Raw genomic sequence first — 18,555 nt, forward strand, 5'->3', positions numbered from 1 at the left:
AAGGGAGAGAAAAAGAAACATCGACAGTCTTTGCGGTATGTGTGGCAAACGAGATTATTGATTTTTCCTTCTTTCCATTCTCATTATTTTCTTTTTTTCTGTTTTTTTTTTCCCCTTTACTTGAACTGGATGATCCCTAAACGAGGTTGGGGTAAAAGGCAACGTAGGATAAGAAGAGAAGATGCCGAGAACGATGGCGGTGTGCAACACTGAGTTATTCAATGGAACGCAGAGAACGGCTCTTATACGTATATCACGAAACGGTTCCCATGGGACTCGTAACGTCTCGTTCCGTCTCACCTTGTATATACGCTGTCGCGATCATGAAACGTGCCGCGCGAATTTCCTGCCCGTCCACTCTGTCCGTCGCCTAACAGGACTCGGCCCTTTTCCCCAAAGACGCAGAGCTTTCGACATTCGATGTCCTTCGTTAGAGCATCTGTTCTTCGTAAAACATAGTTTTACTGTAGGATACATGCTTCTCTATCTAGTAGACACGAACGATTTATCGAATATATATATATATATATATATATATATATATATATATATATATATATATTCGAGTATATATATATATATATAAAATTTATGCGAATTATATGAAAAACGTTTGAACTTTGTTCAATCTTGTTATATTCAAGCACTTCTTTAAAATCAATTTATTCAATATTACCATAAATGTTATGAAATAATCATCTTTAATATTACTTTTTTATTTGTTTTTTTATTTATTTATTTGTTTATATATTTAGCAGTTTAATAAAATTATCAATGGCTGGAGTGACTGAACGAATAAGAAAAGATGAAAATTCATAATTAACGTGATTCAAGAAATCTGTTTATGCAAAGTGAAATATATAAAATCAGTACGTTTTTCCAAGGTTTCCTACCTTCTTTTACCAAGTCATTCTAACACGAGTGACTTTTCAAGGGTAGGACTCTCTTACTTATTTATATGTGCTTAGTTAGCCGGAAAAAAGCCTTTTGACTTCAGCCCATTTTGACTACCTCTTTCATTCAACCTGACTTACCTTAAGCACACTCACGTTTCCAAGAAATACGACATCGGATTTTCGCCCTCGGCGAATCGTTTTTACTTTTTCCGAACAAGCATCCCCCCTTGCGTTACTTTAAGAAAATTTCTTACGAGTTACTCGCGGGAAGAAGAAAAAGAAGAAGAAAAAGAAATAGAAGAAACGATATCAGCATATATTTGCAACTACAATATCTACAGTTAAATTAATAAAAACAATTGTAATGTCTTGAAAGTTTTCATTGAAATGAATGGCCGTTTCGTTCAACGAAACCCATTAGCATTATCACTTTTCAATTAAGAAAATGAAACATTCTTCTTAATCTCACAAATTTTATGCTAAACTATTTGCTTATATGTTTTTACATCACGTGAAAATTTTTCTATAAATGACGGAGAAAATTAAATGCATTTGTTCCTGTATACTAATAAAATGTTTACGAGGATAATCAGTTTTCATCGAAAAATATTTCAAGGCGATTAATTTCTTGCGATTAACGAAGGAAGACCTTCTCTTGGGTCAACTAATTTTTAATTTTAAATTTTAAACGCAATCAGATAGGATGTACAAAAGTAAAAGTACATAAAATAGTAGATACTCTTCTACTTCACCCCTTATCTTATTTCTTTTTCCAATTGCAATTAAATGAACTTTCTCACTTTGGGTCACTTCGCCGTCTAGACATTCCTAACTTCAGTTGAAAAACAAAGAAGACGTAATTGTACGGCTGAGGTACTATTTCATCTGTATTATATCATCTAGCTTTAAAAATGAAAACTTTCGCAGAAGTCAAAACATATATTACTTTTTATGCAACCGGTAAAAAAATTATATTATACGTGAATCTCTATGTTTATATTTTTATTTCATGAAATGAATTTCACAAAAATTAATTGATAGATTGATTAAATGTTATAAACCGTATTTCTTGGTATTATTGAAATTTTAATATAATCACTAATAATTATATTACTATAGAATGTTATAAAATATTCTATTTCCTTACTTTTCAAAAAAAGAAGGGAATAAAGAAAAAACGAGGCAGTCGGACAAAAAGAGAGAGAGAGAGAGAGAGAGAGAAAGTACAAAAAAGCTTCACGAGATCTTCGTAATTAAGCCTGCATGGCTTGTTAAACGTTCTACTTTCTCTAAGTACTTCTTTATGTATTTATATATATATACATATATATATATATATATATATATATATATATATACCCACATACGATTGTGAGTAAGTAATTAATGAATTCTGTGGTGCCATATATAACAAATTTTTCCTCTTAACCGGAATATTAATAAATTTTGAAAGTTTTAAAAAGTCCTCTTAAGTGGATGTATAACCAGGATCGCTGAGCAATTTTGGTAATGGCACTGCAGTTCGGAGTATTGCACTCTGAACAAAAAAGTGAAGCACCAGGCCATGAGCCAACGACTCTCTTTCCCTTTCTTTTTCTGTTTCTCTCTCTTTCTCTTTCTCTCTCTCTCTCTCTCTCTTTCTCTTTCTCTTTCTTTTTCTATCTCATACAACTGGGTTTTTGCTGAGAATACAAATTTTTATCTATAACCTGTGCATACATTGTTCACGTTAATAATCAAACAAGCCATTCGTCTATCCCCTCGTTTATTACTATCTCTGACGATGAACTCGTGATTACAAAAAAACAGAAATTAACTTCTCTCTAGTGTAATCACATTACTATGTCCATTGCCGTCTTTTTATCGATTAATTAAAATTTTTGTCGATCTCTGCTTCTCGACAATCTCGGATATTTGATAATTTGAGTTCTCTTTTCCTTTGTTCTTTTCTTCAACATTTTGATTTAACATCTCAAAATGGCACCGAGTTCCTTGCATACTTTCGATATTAACGGCTGTATATATGTCCGCATTACGAACAGCTGCGAGCTGAGATCGTAAATGCCGAGAAATCTCTAAAAAAGCAAAGAGCTCGAAGTAAAATGACGATCGAGCGAGTTCGAGTAATAAAACCTGCAGCGGTGGAAATGCAGTTTGAATTTAAGCGATTACTTTGCGGATGAAGTCAGAAAAGTTTCCTGCTATTACGCACCCTCGAACTTCTTATTCACAGCCGATCTCATTGGCTGTTACTTTATTACTTTCATCTCCATATCCTCCTTTGGACTCCATTATTCTATTCTACCATTCTTTTCGTACAATTTCATAGCACTGTGAAAAAAATATTTTCCATTTTATTTGATAAAGACACTCTCAAAATATATTTTCACGATATTGCCGAATCAAGATTTATCATTGATATCTGTAATAAGAGTGATCGATTTTTTTTCGCGTAATTCAAACGATGGATATTCGGTTTATGAATGAAAAAAAAAAAGAATTGTTATTAATGCCTCGAATGTTAAAAAAAAAAAAAAAACACTTCCAATGTAGTTACAGTTCATTTTGTTCTTTAACTCTTTGACATAATAAAAAAAAAAAAAAAGAAAGAATAAAACACATTTGGAAAACTAAATTTTTTAAACCATTTTTTTGCGGCATTGTGTAAACGATAATATTCATTTTTTTGTTCGTCTAGTTGCGGTTTATAATACTTAATCAAACAGTAGAAATTATATTAGTAGCGTTATCTATTTCAAAGTGGAAGCATGTATACATACGTATTTGGAATTTCGTTGCCAAAATTTATCCCAAGCTCAACGTGCAACGTATACAGAGTTCGTAACAATAATTTATCAGCCTTACCGCTCGACGACGTCGACGTTTCCTTAGATATTTATGATCGATTGCTTTCTAATCTATTGTAAGGCATACATAAGGCCATACAACGATGAAAATTATTTCTATGAGAATGATATATTTATATATTTATTTTTTTCTTTAACATATCATAATCAAATATTTAAAAAATTGTTAATATTTTTCGTTAACAAAAAAAAAAAAAAAAAGGAAAAGACAGGTTTATATACCTATTAAAGAATACTCATAAATATGTATTATCTTGACGGAAGATCTACAATAAAATCGACTTTTTTTCCACATTGATAACAATATAAATATGAACACGTTCATGTATTGTAACGATTAATATCGTATAATGTATTGATTATCCGCAAGCACCCCGAGAACAGAACCAATCAGCGCTAATAATAGGAACGAGGAGCAAGCCTCTATTATCCAATTTCTGCTATTATCGAAGTTGGTTCGTTCACTCGGTTTATCGCGATCAAGTAGTCGCTTATGAAATTATTTGTTCTTTTATCGAACGTTTTTCTTCGTTCAATTGAACTTTTTCAAAAAAAAAAAAAGAGGAAGAAAAAGAAAGACAAAAAGAACAAAAGAAAAAAGGAAAAACACTTACAACAGTTACATATTTTATTTTGTTCGAATAATAATAATAATAATAATAATAATAATAATAATAATAATAATAATAATAATAATAATAATAATAATTTTAAAAAGTTTAAAGCGTTCGTATGGAAAAGATAAGACATATGCAGAAAAGAAGAAAAAAAAATAAGAAGAAACGAGAATCGTATCTTGGAAATTACTTTGCCATCTGCTCATATACATCTTGGTATGAAAAAAAGAAACCGAAGAACGAGAGAGAATGAGAAAGATTAGAAAGAAACGGAGATAGAAGAAAGAAAATCAGAAAACGGAGAAGAATCTAAGAAAAGAGACTACGTTTCTCTACGACTTGTAAGTTTCCTGATGGATCCCCTTTTTCCTCACTCCATCTCAGCGTCTCATAGGGATTTTCCATAACAAATTGCACTTTCCGCGTATTTCATTTCAATACGGTAAGATTCTGAATAAAGGAAAAACTTCACTGTGTCGTCAGTGTTTTTCTCTCTTTCTTCTTCTTCCTCTCTCTCTCTCTCTCTCTCTCTCTCTCTCTCTCTCTCTCTCTCTCTCTCTCTCTTTCTCTTTCTCTCTTCCTTTCTTTCTTTTTTTGTCTTTCTTGACTCAATTCAAGTTATTATGCATTATTTCTTCTCAAAGCTGGTCTCATCTATGAGAAAGCCGATGAATTCTTTATAATATATACGAACGAACTGCATATTTGCGAAAACAAAATAACAACTATAATCCTTCTAAGAAGAGGATTATCCTCAAGAATGAATATTTTTGTTGGCTTTGCATTTCTCCTATGACTATAAGTTCTGAATTTCCTATCAAATTTGGTTAATAATTCCAACGAATTTACATGACATATATATATATATATATATATATATATATATATATATATATAAGTTTTAACTAAATTTATGTATACTGAACTAATTCGTATATAGATAAATGATAAGATAGCGAACTTTTATTGAGAATACAATAATATTGGAAAGAGTTTCTTTTAAATAGTTCTTTCTATATAAATGAAACAATAACAAACAACAAAATACATCATGATTTCGATAGAGAACACTTGCCTCTAGCTCACTATGTTTCTCTGTTCTAACTGATAAGATACGAAGAATCAATAGTCTCACTATATTTTACTGACATGAGAAGTTTACTATTGTACGTATCGTTATTGTTCGATTTGACAGAGGAACGAAGAGGATGGTTCTTTCGTTATCGATACACACTAACGGAAGTCCGTACAGGACGTACGACGTTTCCAATATCCGCATCATTCCGATACACATTTCTCCCCATACGATCCTCTCTTTGAGGCACTTTCGTGAGACGTCATTTTGCAGATTTTCTAGTCTATCGTGTTTCGTACCATTTTCTTACTCGACTCGCTAATAGTCCCTTCATTTTTTCTCAATTCTTCTTCGAATATTCTTCCATTATTATATTAAACAAATTTTAACTTTGAGTTTCTTTCTTATAGATTAATAATAAACGATCACGAGTTTAACGTTAATTAGAAATTTCAAACAAATATTGTGTCTTACAGATCTTAAAGTCCGAGAGAGTATGGTGAACGAAACCGTACATAAATCGTATACAAAATGAACGTAGTCGTTGCTTTGAAACGATACAAGTTGAATTAGGAAAGGTAGTAAATACTAGCAAACCACGTTCGTACTATCCTCCGGTTAATTCGTAATCTTACCAGTAGGTAGAAAAGAAGATACGTGGAAGACCGGTTTAGCTCTTACCCTTTATCTCATCCTATACCTTGCACCATATCATCCAGTCACGGTCGGCGTATGTTTGAATAATACGCGGATTAAAACCGAGCAACCGAGCTCAGAATTTACGGAATATTTTATACATTAAATGTCCACCGTGTTCTCATAGTTACCATATATATATATATATATATGGATATACATCCCTTTTCTTCATATCACGTATCTTATATTATATTCAGACATTCAGATGGAATTATTTTTAAAATATTAAAATACAATCATTACATTAAAACAAAATTACGTATTCACGTAAATCCGCTAAAAATTCATTTATCGCTTCGATTATTAAATGGAACATAAATCTTTTCTTTTATTGTGAAACAAAGAAATTTTTTATATTTTTACATTTGATATTATTATACACAAATAATTCATGAAAGCTTTTAAGAAAAATAAAGAACGACAAAAGAATCTACTTTCCTCTCTTTTTCAATTAATGAACGAGAGGAAAGTCACTTCGCTTTGTTACGTGAGACCGTTAAAATTTTAACGAACGTTCCAAGTTCAATTTTCCAACGCCCCCAGTCGCGAACTACCCTCATCCCTTGTGGAAAGAGAGTAAACGGAAAACTTGCGAAGACTGTCTCTCTCCTATCCTTTAGTTCGACTAATTTCCTCGAAAACGAGTTAGTTTCAACAAATTTGAATTTCAAATCATTCGATTCATTGATATAAGACATCAACACACGGAACACATGAACACAGTTAATTGATAGCCGTGAAATTGTTTCTTTTTCTACTATTATTAAATGCGGCTTCCATGAGCCATTTTCAGCTAGTATGATAAAAGCGCGGTTGCACGACCACATACAAAACTTATGCGCTGTCTTTCGCGCGAACGCCTACAAAGCTTTGTACAGCGAGAATACCAAATGACCAACGAAATTGCTTTAATCTCATCTCTCTCTCTCTCTCTCTTTCTCTCTCTCTCTTTTACTCTCTTTGTCTCTTTCCGTCTCTTTTTCTTTCTCTCTCTCTTATCTCTTTTTTCTCTATAATATACTCGTCTTCGACTTTTAGTTCGTCGTATGAATGATATTACCTACTCTATTCCTAGATGTATCTCTTTCTCTTTCTCTTTCTCTTTCTCTCTTTCTCTCCCTCTTTCTCTCTCTCTCTCTCTCTCTCTCTCTCTTTCTCTCTCTCTTTATTCGCTCTCTCTATTGTTCGTCCCTTTCTCATGCCAGTTATAAAAGAATTCTCAGACACGTCATTGAACGTTAAACTCGTACGTCGTAAATTTTTTAATGGTGTAAGACAGACGACACTTCGAAGTACTGTGAAGATTTTAGAATATTCATTCACGAATTATAAAGAGAAAAGTTGCAAAAAGAATGAGAGAAATTATGCTATACTGCATTCATTCATTCAGTGTTTTATGTTGGAAGAGAAAAAGACAGAAAGAGAGAGATAGAGAGAAAAGACATTCAATGATGAAATTTCGCTCCTAACGTTGATTCAATTTCTTACAGATTTTTATGATTTTCTTCGAATAGATAAAAAAGGTGGATAATAATCGAATGAAAAAGTTTCAGTTGTATAATCATATATTTTCATGTCTTCTTTTAATATGAGCCAGAAGCTTCTCTCTCTCTCTCTCTCTTTATATATATATATATATATATATATATATATATATATATAGTTCTCATATTCGAGCAAGTAAATTAGGGCACTGGTATCTTGTAAGTTGAAACCCTTGATTACAAACTTCAGAGAATACGGTGTCGAATTTGAGAATGTCAGCGGTTCACCAAAATTTAATTTCACTGGTTAGCTGCACTTGATAAGTCAACATTACAAGCACTTCTGTTAAAGCTTTTCTCATTGACATTGTTATCGTTACTAAATTAAAATAGAATATATATATATAGATATTGATGTGAAGAAACGAAATGTCAATGTCGTTATATCTAACCAATGAGAACAACATAGTTTGTTCTGTATTGCTTGTATCTGTCAAGTTCTATAATTATATCTGAAATCTTCAAATTAAACTCGATATCAGCTAAAAGTTTTCCAACTGTTGAGTCGCCGAATCATCGATACGATAAAGTAAAAAAGGGAAAATAAAAAAAAGAAGAACGTGTTTTTCCATTAATTAGTCGATATAATTCGAATCATTCGATTATTCTTAACGATTTTTTTTTACGCAACAAGAAATGAAAATATTCTATCGGCTTTATTCTCTTTTCTTAAGCAAGCTGTCGCATGGAAAGAACGTTCCTAGAGCGTTCCATACCCGAAGCAGAGAGAAAACAATGAAATTGTTGGATTACCGTACGTTTTCATTCGTCTCACACTCAGCCATGGCTAATTGCTGGTGTCCCTGGAAAAGCTTTAAAGCGACATGCAGGAAAACGCGCTAGCAAATTCTGTACCATACGCTTCAAGCTTATAACTTTTAAAATACTTTTACTAACACTTTTTTTCTCATTTTACTTGAACGTCGGTGAAAGACTCATTTTTTCCCCCCTTTCTTTCACAACATAATTAAATATACTTACTGCTCTAAGCTGCGATATACAGAAACGTTCATGTATATATCTATATACTGGCGAAAGTCTGACCGAAGAACAACAAAAGAAATAAAAAAGAACAAAAGAAGGAAACAAAAAAAAGAGAAAAAAATCTGTTTTCTAGCATTACTATTTACCATCCGTAATGACAGTACAAGATAAATAAAATATTTTAAATCGCATAATGAGCAAAATGCAAGTGCCTTTGAGAATAATGGTACATTCTAGTCTAGTCTTATTCTCATGACGCTTATTGTTAGTTCTTTGAGGATTTCTTTTTCTCTTTTTAATTTTCCAAAGAGGATCTTCAAATTAGACGTTCTCCAAAATAATATCTATATATGTATCTATAGCAGATATGGGTATATAATATCAAAATTTTAACGAGACATTAATGTGATAGAAAAATAAAATGAATAGAGTACCGGTATAAAAAAGTTGTATGAGAGAAAATATTATTCGAGAAATTTCAGTGACCGTCGACTTGAATAGTGGTGTGTAATAATTCACACAACTGAAATGACATAATTTAATTACTCCTCGCATAGATATTAATTCAAATCTTTTACTTTTCCAATTCTGAATTTATCGTTGATTACATTTTAACATGAATTTAACGCTAATTAATAATTATTCATAATATGTCAAAAAATATTCCAGCAAAGGATTTTAAATAAAAGATTACGATATTATAACAAGAAAATTATATTTCCATTAAAAAATGCTGTTTAACGTGCCATAATTATCCATGTAAAAGATATAAAACACTGTTATGACTTGTTTAATATTAGATAATATTCAGCCTTTTTAGTTTTCTTTCTTCTTCTTTTATATATGTATATAATATATAATATGTAGATATATTAAATAAATTAAAAGATATTAACAAAAAGATTTTTTTTACGAACTTTTTGATTTTCGATTCTTATAGGTCAAATTTTTTACTACTATTGTCCATTTTATCCTTATTCGTTGAACTATTATAACTTAAAGATTAAATGTAAACTAAAACGAACACAGATGAACGCTCTGCGACAATATTAGGCTATTCTCTAAACTGCGAATTAAGTTAATTGCTCGGAAGCCTATGGATCAGGTATTGTGCGTTCGTAAATTAGTGCTCTGTCGAATATCCTGATTGGCTGTGATCTCAGTGAAACCGTTGACCCGTTCATAATGTACAAATGTACATTACCTAAAATCAAACGTTCGTCACCTATTGTTTACATGAATAATTATGTATTTGCGTGTATCTATATTGTTTAAAATAATATTAAATCATCCGAGTTATCCTAGCAATATTGTCCGTTTCTGATCCATACTCCACTTGAGTTTGGATACAAGTTCTACTCAGAATACTAACAACTATAAAATTGTATAATACGAGATATATACAATAAATTAATATAGTATAATATATAAATAATATTAATATTTTTAACAATAAAATATAAAAATAACTTCAGTTTGAATGATTAAATATGAACGCTTTGTATTACTTAAATATTTTCTTGGTTGTCAGTAGAAAGCTGAGATATTGATCAGACGTTTCAAGAGCTTCCATCGACTTCAAACCATTCCATGAATTGAAAGTTTTTAAAATTACAAGTCAGTAATTAAAAAATACAGCAACAACAAAGGAATAAAAAAAATTAATAATGTATAATTTAATAATAAAAAAGAATGTTTCACAATCGTTTCATTCTCCAATTAATTATATGTATAATTCCAGCTCAGTGTATTGTTAGGAAAAAAAATGAATCCTAATCATAGTTAACAACATATTCCGTGGCTCGTTAAGGATCTTTCAAATTAAATTTTACCTCGGCCGCATCAAAGCAATTCTTTTCAATCCCCACGGCTGACTAACCTACTAAGAAACGTGTCCGTGCTAAATTAAATTCTTTGCCGTCCATCTTATCGTACGAGCGTCTTGTAAAACACAAAGTAACGAAGATATTATAACAAAATAAATAGACTCATCAACGCCTTCAAATTTTTAATAACATTCGATATTATCATGCCCGACATTTAACGAAGTTCTGTAAATCATTTGCTTATAAATTAATTTCTCATAAACAAAATTTATAAAACAATTTACGGCCAAGTAAAACCGGAAATTACGAAAAAAAAAGAAGAAGAAGGAAATGACATAGATAATAGGATCTCAATGTTTTCATTCATCTGACGATTTTAAAGCATTCCTTGTAAATTGGGCGAAAGAATGCGCAAACGATTCGACCGATTTAACATTCCGAGCGTTTACTCACAGATAATTGCCATCAGGAAGGCATTCACCGAGCAGTTAGCCACTTGCGGAGTTAGGACTGAGAGGAGTTACGAATAAGGGAGAGAGAGAGAGAGAGAGAGAGAGAGAGAGAGAGAGAGAGAGAGAGAGAGACAGAGAAAGGAGAGAGTGAGAAATCGGGTGGCAAAAGGAGCTGGGTGGCAAAGAGAGGGTGGATGGAATGGGAAGAAGATTAACTTTCAATGGCGCTGTGACGCAGGGCGGCGCCCTATCTCGTCTTCGTAATTAAAGCTATGATGTAGGCCAGGTCATCAAGTAAACTACAAGTGCACTAGTATTCGCACGTATTGGTCTGTAAACTGAGATGCGCGGACGCGTGCGCGCACCTTCATACTTATACACGAAATGTTCGGTGGAGTAAGGCGAGCAACTACAGCTGCATTTCTAGTTATAACGATGAATATTTAAATTATATACAGACTGAATGAGAATAGAAAATGACGACACGACTTTGACCTTCTTCGGCAAAGACGATAATTGCTGATTTGATTAATGACATCAAATGTGTTGCATAATGTAATTGTGTATGTATGTGTGTAATATAATATATATATGTATATATATATATATATGTACATATATGTATATGTTTAATTTGTAATCATTCTATTGTTTCGTAATATCATCTTCCTTTATTCATTCAAAATTCTCTTTCCAATTTTCGTCTTTCTCTTTGACTCCATCACTATTCTCAGATATACCGATATATATATATATACATCTTATATATATAATATATACATATATATATATATATATATATATATATATTTCTGAGCATAGTCTTATTATTCTGTCCTTTGTATGCGCGTATGCTACTCACCATGGTAGTTCATAGAGTGACAGAGGGAAAGGGAGAGGACTGGGTGGCTGGCAAGTTGGCCCTCGAGAGTTCATTACAAGCCCCAACTAAGCATGCTCCTCTTTTAAAGCATATCAGAGACTCTTCACTCTCTTCTTTCTTTCTCTCTTTCTCTCTCTCTCTCTCTCTCTCTCTCTTTATATATATATATATATATATATATATATCTTTGACTTTCTCTTTTTCCTTCTTTCTCTCTCTCTCTCTCTCTCTCTCTCTCTCTCTCTCTCTATCTATCTATCTATCTATCTCTATTGCTTCGATTTTCGCTAAATAAGAAAAATTATTTAATTTCATTGTCAACTCACAATCGCTGAATAGATTCAATGTTACTATGTGTTCACCATCTGACCTACCTATCACTATTACTTCAATGTGCGGTCGTCATCACAAAACTTTTGCTTTTATTTACTAACACAACGGTCTTTTTCTCTTTCTTTGTTGTCTTTTTTTTTCTTTTTCTTAATTGTTTATTACGAGTTACCTTGATTAACCAGAAATTTTCAAAGATATCAATGTCATGAGATCGGATTTATATATATAATAGGACCAAAGTGTTGTTCTTATTAAAAAAAAAATTTAATCGATGATTATTACAAACGATTTTGACAAAGGAACGAGGGAAAATGTGGATGATAATTTCGTGATGTACATTTTAAAATAGAAATAATGCATTAATAATGAGTTTCGATTTCTTATCTGATCGATATCATAGTCATAATTAAATAGATTTAATAGACGATAGAAAACGAACGATTACGATATTTCCCGATAATAATTAGCGATAAATGCTAACAAAACATGGCTGGTTGCCTACTGATAAAATCTGCTTATTAAAATCGTTGTTATATTCGTGCCGTACCTTTACAATGAAGAATATATCGTATCGTGTTTTAGAATATAACTTATATTTTACGTTATTATCATAATGGAAGCAAAGAACATTTTCAAGGTTGTCATTATTAACAGGTACCTATGTTTTATATATATATATATATATGTTAATGAGAAGCTCTCATGTTTCTCATTATCGATTAAGGCAATTGTCTTTGTCTCAACTCTGCTTTGCTATTCAGAGCTACCGACATACTCGACTAATTAACGAAGAGCCCTTTCATTCGTCAAATCCATTAAAGATATATGAATATAATAACAAAACGCATAATAAATATATTGCGCAACATTTTTTTAACAAGTTTGTAAACCCATTCAAAGCAGAAAAAAGAAAAGATGAAAAAAAAGGAAAACTCATCGTACTTTTTAATTTTTCTTTCTATTTCGTGCAGAGAAAAAAAGAGAAAAACAAAAAAAGAACAATGCCATTAAACGAACGAAAGGGACACGTGCGAAAGGGAAAATAAATTGTTATGTTTATCGATGTGTCCGATCACAAAAATTCACCATTAACGTTGGATAGAAAGGTCATATGCCGTAGAACGTGCCAATGGAGTGAGCTCACGTCTGCACGTAACAGGTTTTAGGGGGATGCTTCGCGTATACGAGGGTGCGAGACTAAACACAATTGATCTTCGTAAGAATGGTAAATGGTCAACCGCACCATGAGCATGAGTCCCTAGTCCTCTGAGAAGGGATAACAAAGGGCAATACGTTATTGTGCACGCGAGAATTCTCTCGCTATATAGGATATACTTTATAACAACATGTGGGACCCATCGCAGGGTTAGTCATTTTTCATTCGATTTTATATCAAAGTCGTAGACACACGCTTGCTTTTTTTATAATCTATATAACCCTTTGTTGACTGATCGTGATAATTACTACGAGATAAAAAATGATTCCAACGTGGAAACAACATTCGAATAGGAGAAACAATTGCAAGAACTTTCATCATTATTTTGTATAGTGAGTATCCCACGCCAGAGTACAACTTACATGTATGTACATTCAAGCTCCGAATATATCTCAGAGAAATAATTGAAAAGACGTAGACCACGTTCCACCTTTCCTTTCGTGTTACGAAGTGATTAATCACAGACATATAAAATATTTCTCAACTCGACTTTCGTTCATCGTAGCCAATTAAAGTTAAAGTTTATCAATTTAATTGTATAAAAGAAAATATATATATATATATATATATATATATATATATATATATATATTATGGGACTCTAATTGCCATTATAAAAAAAAAAAGAGAGTTTGTTAAATACTCGACGAACGAACCTTTTCTTAGACACGAATGCTTCTTCCCGAGCCTATCTGATCTGGTAAGAAAATGAATGAAACGAAGATGTTTTATCGGCAAAGCCATTCGTCACGGAATAACTTCTCCTTCGGTTCGAAGATACTGTCCTACGGACTATTAGACGAGGAGTGCCAGTTAGCGGCTAAAGAATTGCCCTCTCACCCTTTTTTGCTCGATTTTTTATCAACTACTCTCAAGACTCTCTTCAAATGATCCGATAACGATGAGGTAGAAGCTATTGCTTTCATTAAGATGGCACAAGAATTTCTTTTATTGGTATCGAAGTATTAATGGAACAGAACGAATAATAAAAATCATGTTGGTATTGATTTATTCGTTCGTATGCTATATAAATATAAACCGACGCCTATGCACTTAGACAGAAACGACAAATTATTACCAGGGAGTCGGAATCGAAATATAGAGGGGCGAAATAGAAGGAGAAGTGTAGGAGTGGTAGGCTTTGGTGGTGGGTTTGAACGTTTCGAGGTTGGTACGGACTCCATGGAGGTAATTAATTCCATGTCGTTGACATATGGTGCTCACGGGGATGCTATTTCGAATTACCATACGCAAGCTATATTCAGAGAAGAGAAGGAGGAGTCCGGGGTTGGCTGTGAGCTGTCGCAGCCAGACAAGGCGTTTAATTGACTGGGCTAATTTCTACTAAACACTGATTAAAGTTGGAGACCAGTCACCGCATCTCATTATGTCGTGATTACGTGCTCTTGCGCGATCGAATTTACAACGAGCGCGAGCCTCCTCCGTACTCACACCATAACATTCAACGAGGTACGAACATTCAACAAGCAATATCGCGTTGTTGTTTAACTGAAATTTTGTCCACCTCCCCCTTCCTGACAATGTTTAGAATCGACAATGTCATTCTACGACGAAACAAACACTTTTTTATTAATCTTTTTTTCTCTCTCGCCGAGTGTTTCACTTTAATTATGTTCTTTGCCTATGGCAATGAGCCTTGTAACGATAAAATGTAAACTACGGCTTCGTCGCTATCCAGTTTCCAACAATAAAGAATTATTTTTTTTTGCTTCGGACATTAGGTTGATCTTCTTTATTACGTAGCCGTGACACTTTTTATGCTCATATTATTTTTTATTTTAAAAAATCTATGCACGTTCTTCTATTTCTCGTTCCGTGCAGCACAATAAAATGAAAAAAAAAATGAAAAAAAGAAAAAATTCTCTACCTTTTGTATAATAAGATCGTGAAAATAACCGTTTCTCTCTCGCGAATGAGGAAAATTTGATTTTTTCCGTTTTTTCTTCCTTCTTTTTTTTCGTAACATTTTTATCGCACTACGCGTTTGGCACAATCCCATGGAAAAGAATTTGAAATTTACGGATGGTAGCTCTTCCATGCCACGGGTTAGGTACCTGTTTCACTTTGATGTGGTCGTATGTACCTAATAAAACGCGTCCACCCTAAAACGGTATAGCGTTCCTTCGAAAATCTCGTTTGATCTGGTGACGCAAGTAAAGGAAACAGAAAGAGAGAAAGAGAAAGAGATAGATTAAGGGAAAGTGCTGTGCCTGCGAAAGCGAAAGATATTCTAGCGTTTGAAATTTCACATAGGCGCTATCTATCGCAACACGACGAAAGTGACGATAGTTTCGCGCTATAAAATCAAGGGACATACCACGTACGGTGACAATATTTTTTCAACCTAAATTTATCTCATCTGTTATAGGGAAAAGCTATAGCGTTTCAAAAGCGTATGGAATATCCTGAAGGAGGAACTTTAAGTACTTACGGTCCCCCTACGTAAAAAGAATGGAAAAAGGGTGGGGAAGAAAAATGGATGGAAAAGTATAAAGTATAAAGGGAGAGAAAACGGATGGCATGACAGAAACCATTGCCTTTACTTGTGTGCTTACAAAGTTGAAAGGTTAAACGAAATATTTTGACGTTTGATTGCTTTCCCATTTCCATGACTTTCCCTTTCCTGAATATTTTCTTAAAACTTTGACGTAGGATTAATGATCGATGGATTTCATCGTGCTATAATACGAGTAAAGGAGAGGAAATATGAGAAGGACCGAAAAAATTCGATATTTTTTCTCTTTTATCTTTCTGTCTGTTTATTTATTTTTTTCTCTCTCTCTCTTCTTTTATTTTTCTTCTTCGTTGTTTTTGAAAAAGCAAAAAGGGAAGGCAACGAACGTACATTGAAACGCGGACGAAGCTCTACAATCGTCGAAACGCGTGGAAAAATAAAAAGAAAAATGTAACGATCGATGACACGTGGCTAAATATTTCGTTCATATCGACTGTGCCTTTTCTTTTTTATTTTTATTATTTTTTTCTTGCTTTTTTCATGATCCTCCCCATCCCCACTCCCACCTCATCCGCAAAGTTGAAAACTTTCGATACCGTAGCTACTAGTTATAGAATGGTCTGCGTGTATTTTTATTGTCCTCTTTTTTTTTTTTTATTCATTTTTCATATTCACTTCTTTCGTTTACTGCTTTCGTCAACAATATTTACAAACCATTGCATAGCAATCTAAAGTTCCAAATATCGATTCAAAAAGAGTTTTCTGTTCGATTTTCTCTTTTGGCGATTGTAATTTGATTGATTGATTAAATGATTAGAACGAAAGGATTAATCAAAAAATTGATTTCTAGTGACTTATTAAGAATGATAAACATTAATCATTCGTCTTTTGTTTTGTTATTTTATTCTCTAGAAAATATCTAATTGATGATATATTTCATAAAAATCAAATGATACGCGATTATCAATTTCTTTTTTTTTTTGATAATTTAATTTGATTTGATTTTTTTCTTTTTAATTTGAATTTGATTTTTAATTTAATTTTTTTGTAATTTTATTGAATTTTCCAATGGTTGCACGATGTCCTTTTCATCGAGGTTCCTTCGCGTCACAATAAAACCGAGCTGTACTCAGGCTGATCTAAACGATTTATAATAACCGTAGAAAAGCCAATCGTTTTGCATTCTCACTTCGATGCTCATTCATTTTGAGAAAGCGGACATTAATGAAAATTCCGATAACCGAAGGCAACGAACGTGGAATACCTTTTCCCTCGATCATCATCTCTCCCTTTTCCCTTACCTTTCTTTCTCTTATATTTCCGCAATGAGATGATTGAGTTTACACGAAGTTCGATTAAAAGAATGAAATCCAATGGAATTACGCAGGATAGATAAGGAAAAAGTTACATAGGAAAAGTTGATGGTAGACTGAAAATAGGATAATTCGTTTCTTTGGGATTTCTTTGCGAATGGTCAAATGCAAAAGTAATCAATCTTCCTTTCTGGTCGACTTTCGACAGACATTTTATTCCATTTCTTTGAAGTATATATCCTTACTTTCTCTTTCGTATCGGCAGGATGAATTCTCTTTGAAGTTTCACATACCAATCGCATCAATTGATTGATCGATAAAAAATTTTCTCGGTTGAAATCAATTAAAAAGCTTCAAATTGAAAATATCTTAAAGTGAGTACAATACATACTTCTCTCACTTCGATATCTCAATTCGTCGAATTCGAGCAAGATAAAAGGAAATGATTCTTTCCGTTCGTTCGGTCGTAATCAAGTAAAAATAAATGAAATGTAAAAGTAATGAACATTTAAAGGATCTTCATTATTCGCATTATACGCGTAGAAGACGTATTAACAATATGAAAAGATTAAGCAACTCTCTACTTCTAATCTAAAAGACTATTTCTTCTAATGCAAACTGAACTACTCGATAGAGTCACACAGAAATCTGACAATAACCGATAACTAAAGAGTATTAGCTAAAAAGTTCGAGAATTTCGAAGTTCTGATGTAAGAGAACAGCCCAAAGAGGCATTCGGTACTAAGAATCGTACTATTTGGTGAACTCAGATTATCGATACCTCCAGAGTTAATCGAGAATCGATACTTTTCCTTGATTATCTCTACTACTTTTCTATTTTTCTCGTCGAAAGCCTGATAATACGATACTCTCTTTCTTCGTCTTCTAACATTCGAAACTGCCGATGTTCTAACTTCGTCTCAATCTGTTTGTAACAGCTGTCGGTTTCTTTTACCATCGATACTAACATAAGTGGAAAAGAACGCATGCCCGCTTTCTTGGAACACAATCATATCTCGATGATATCTTCGAAGATGTTTTTTGTTATGAAATACATCGATACCTTTCGTTCGTTTATTTCGTAACGTGCGCGATATTTAGACAAGTTCATTTAAATTATAAGATAAGGAAAATAAATTGAAATTAATGAAAAGAAGAAAAGTTTTTTCTCTTTCTAATTTTTTATTCCAAAGTATACATATATAATTCTAGGTAATACATGAGGAACGATTCAATGAAAAATATCTTAATCAAAATAAAAATTGAATAATCTAATCTTTCGTCTATGAAACACAATAACAAAAAAAAATTTTAGAAAATATTTACGTCTAACGTAAATAACTAAGTCTACGGAAGAAATTGAAAGAATTTTCT

Source organism: Vespa velutina, chromosome 9 (assembly GCF_912470025.1).
Source record: "Vespa velutina chromosome 9, iVesVel2.1, whole genome shotgun sequence".
NCBI classification, from domain to species: Eukaryota; Metazoa; Arthropoda; class Insecta; order Hymenoptera; family Vespidae; genus Vespa; species Vespa velutina.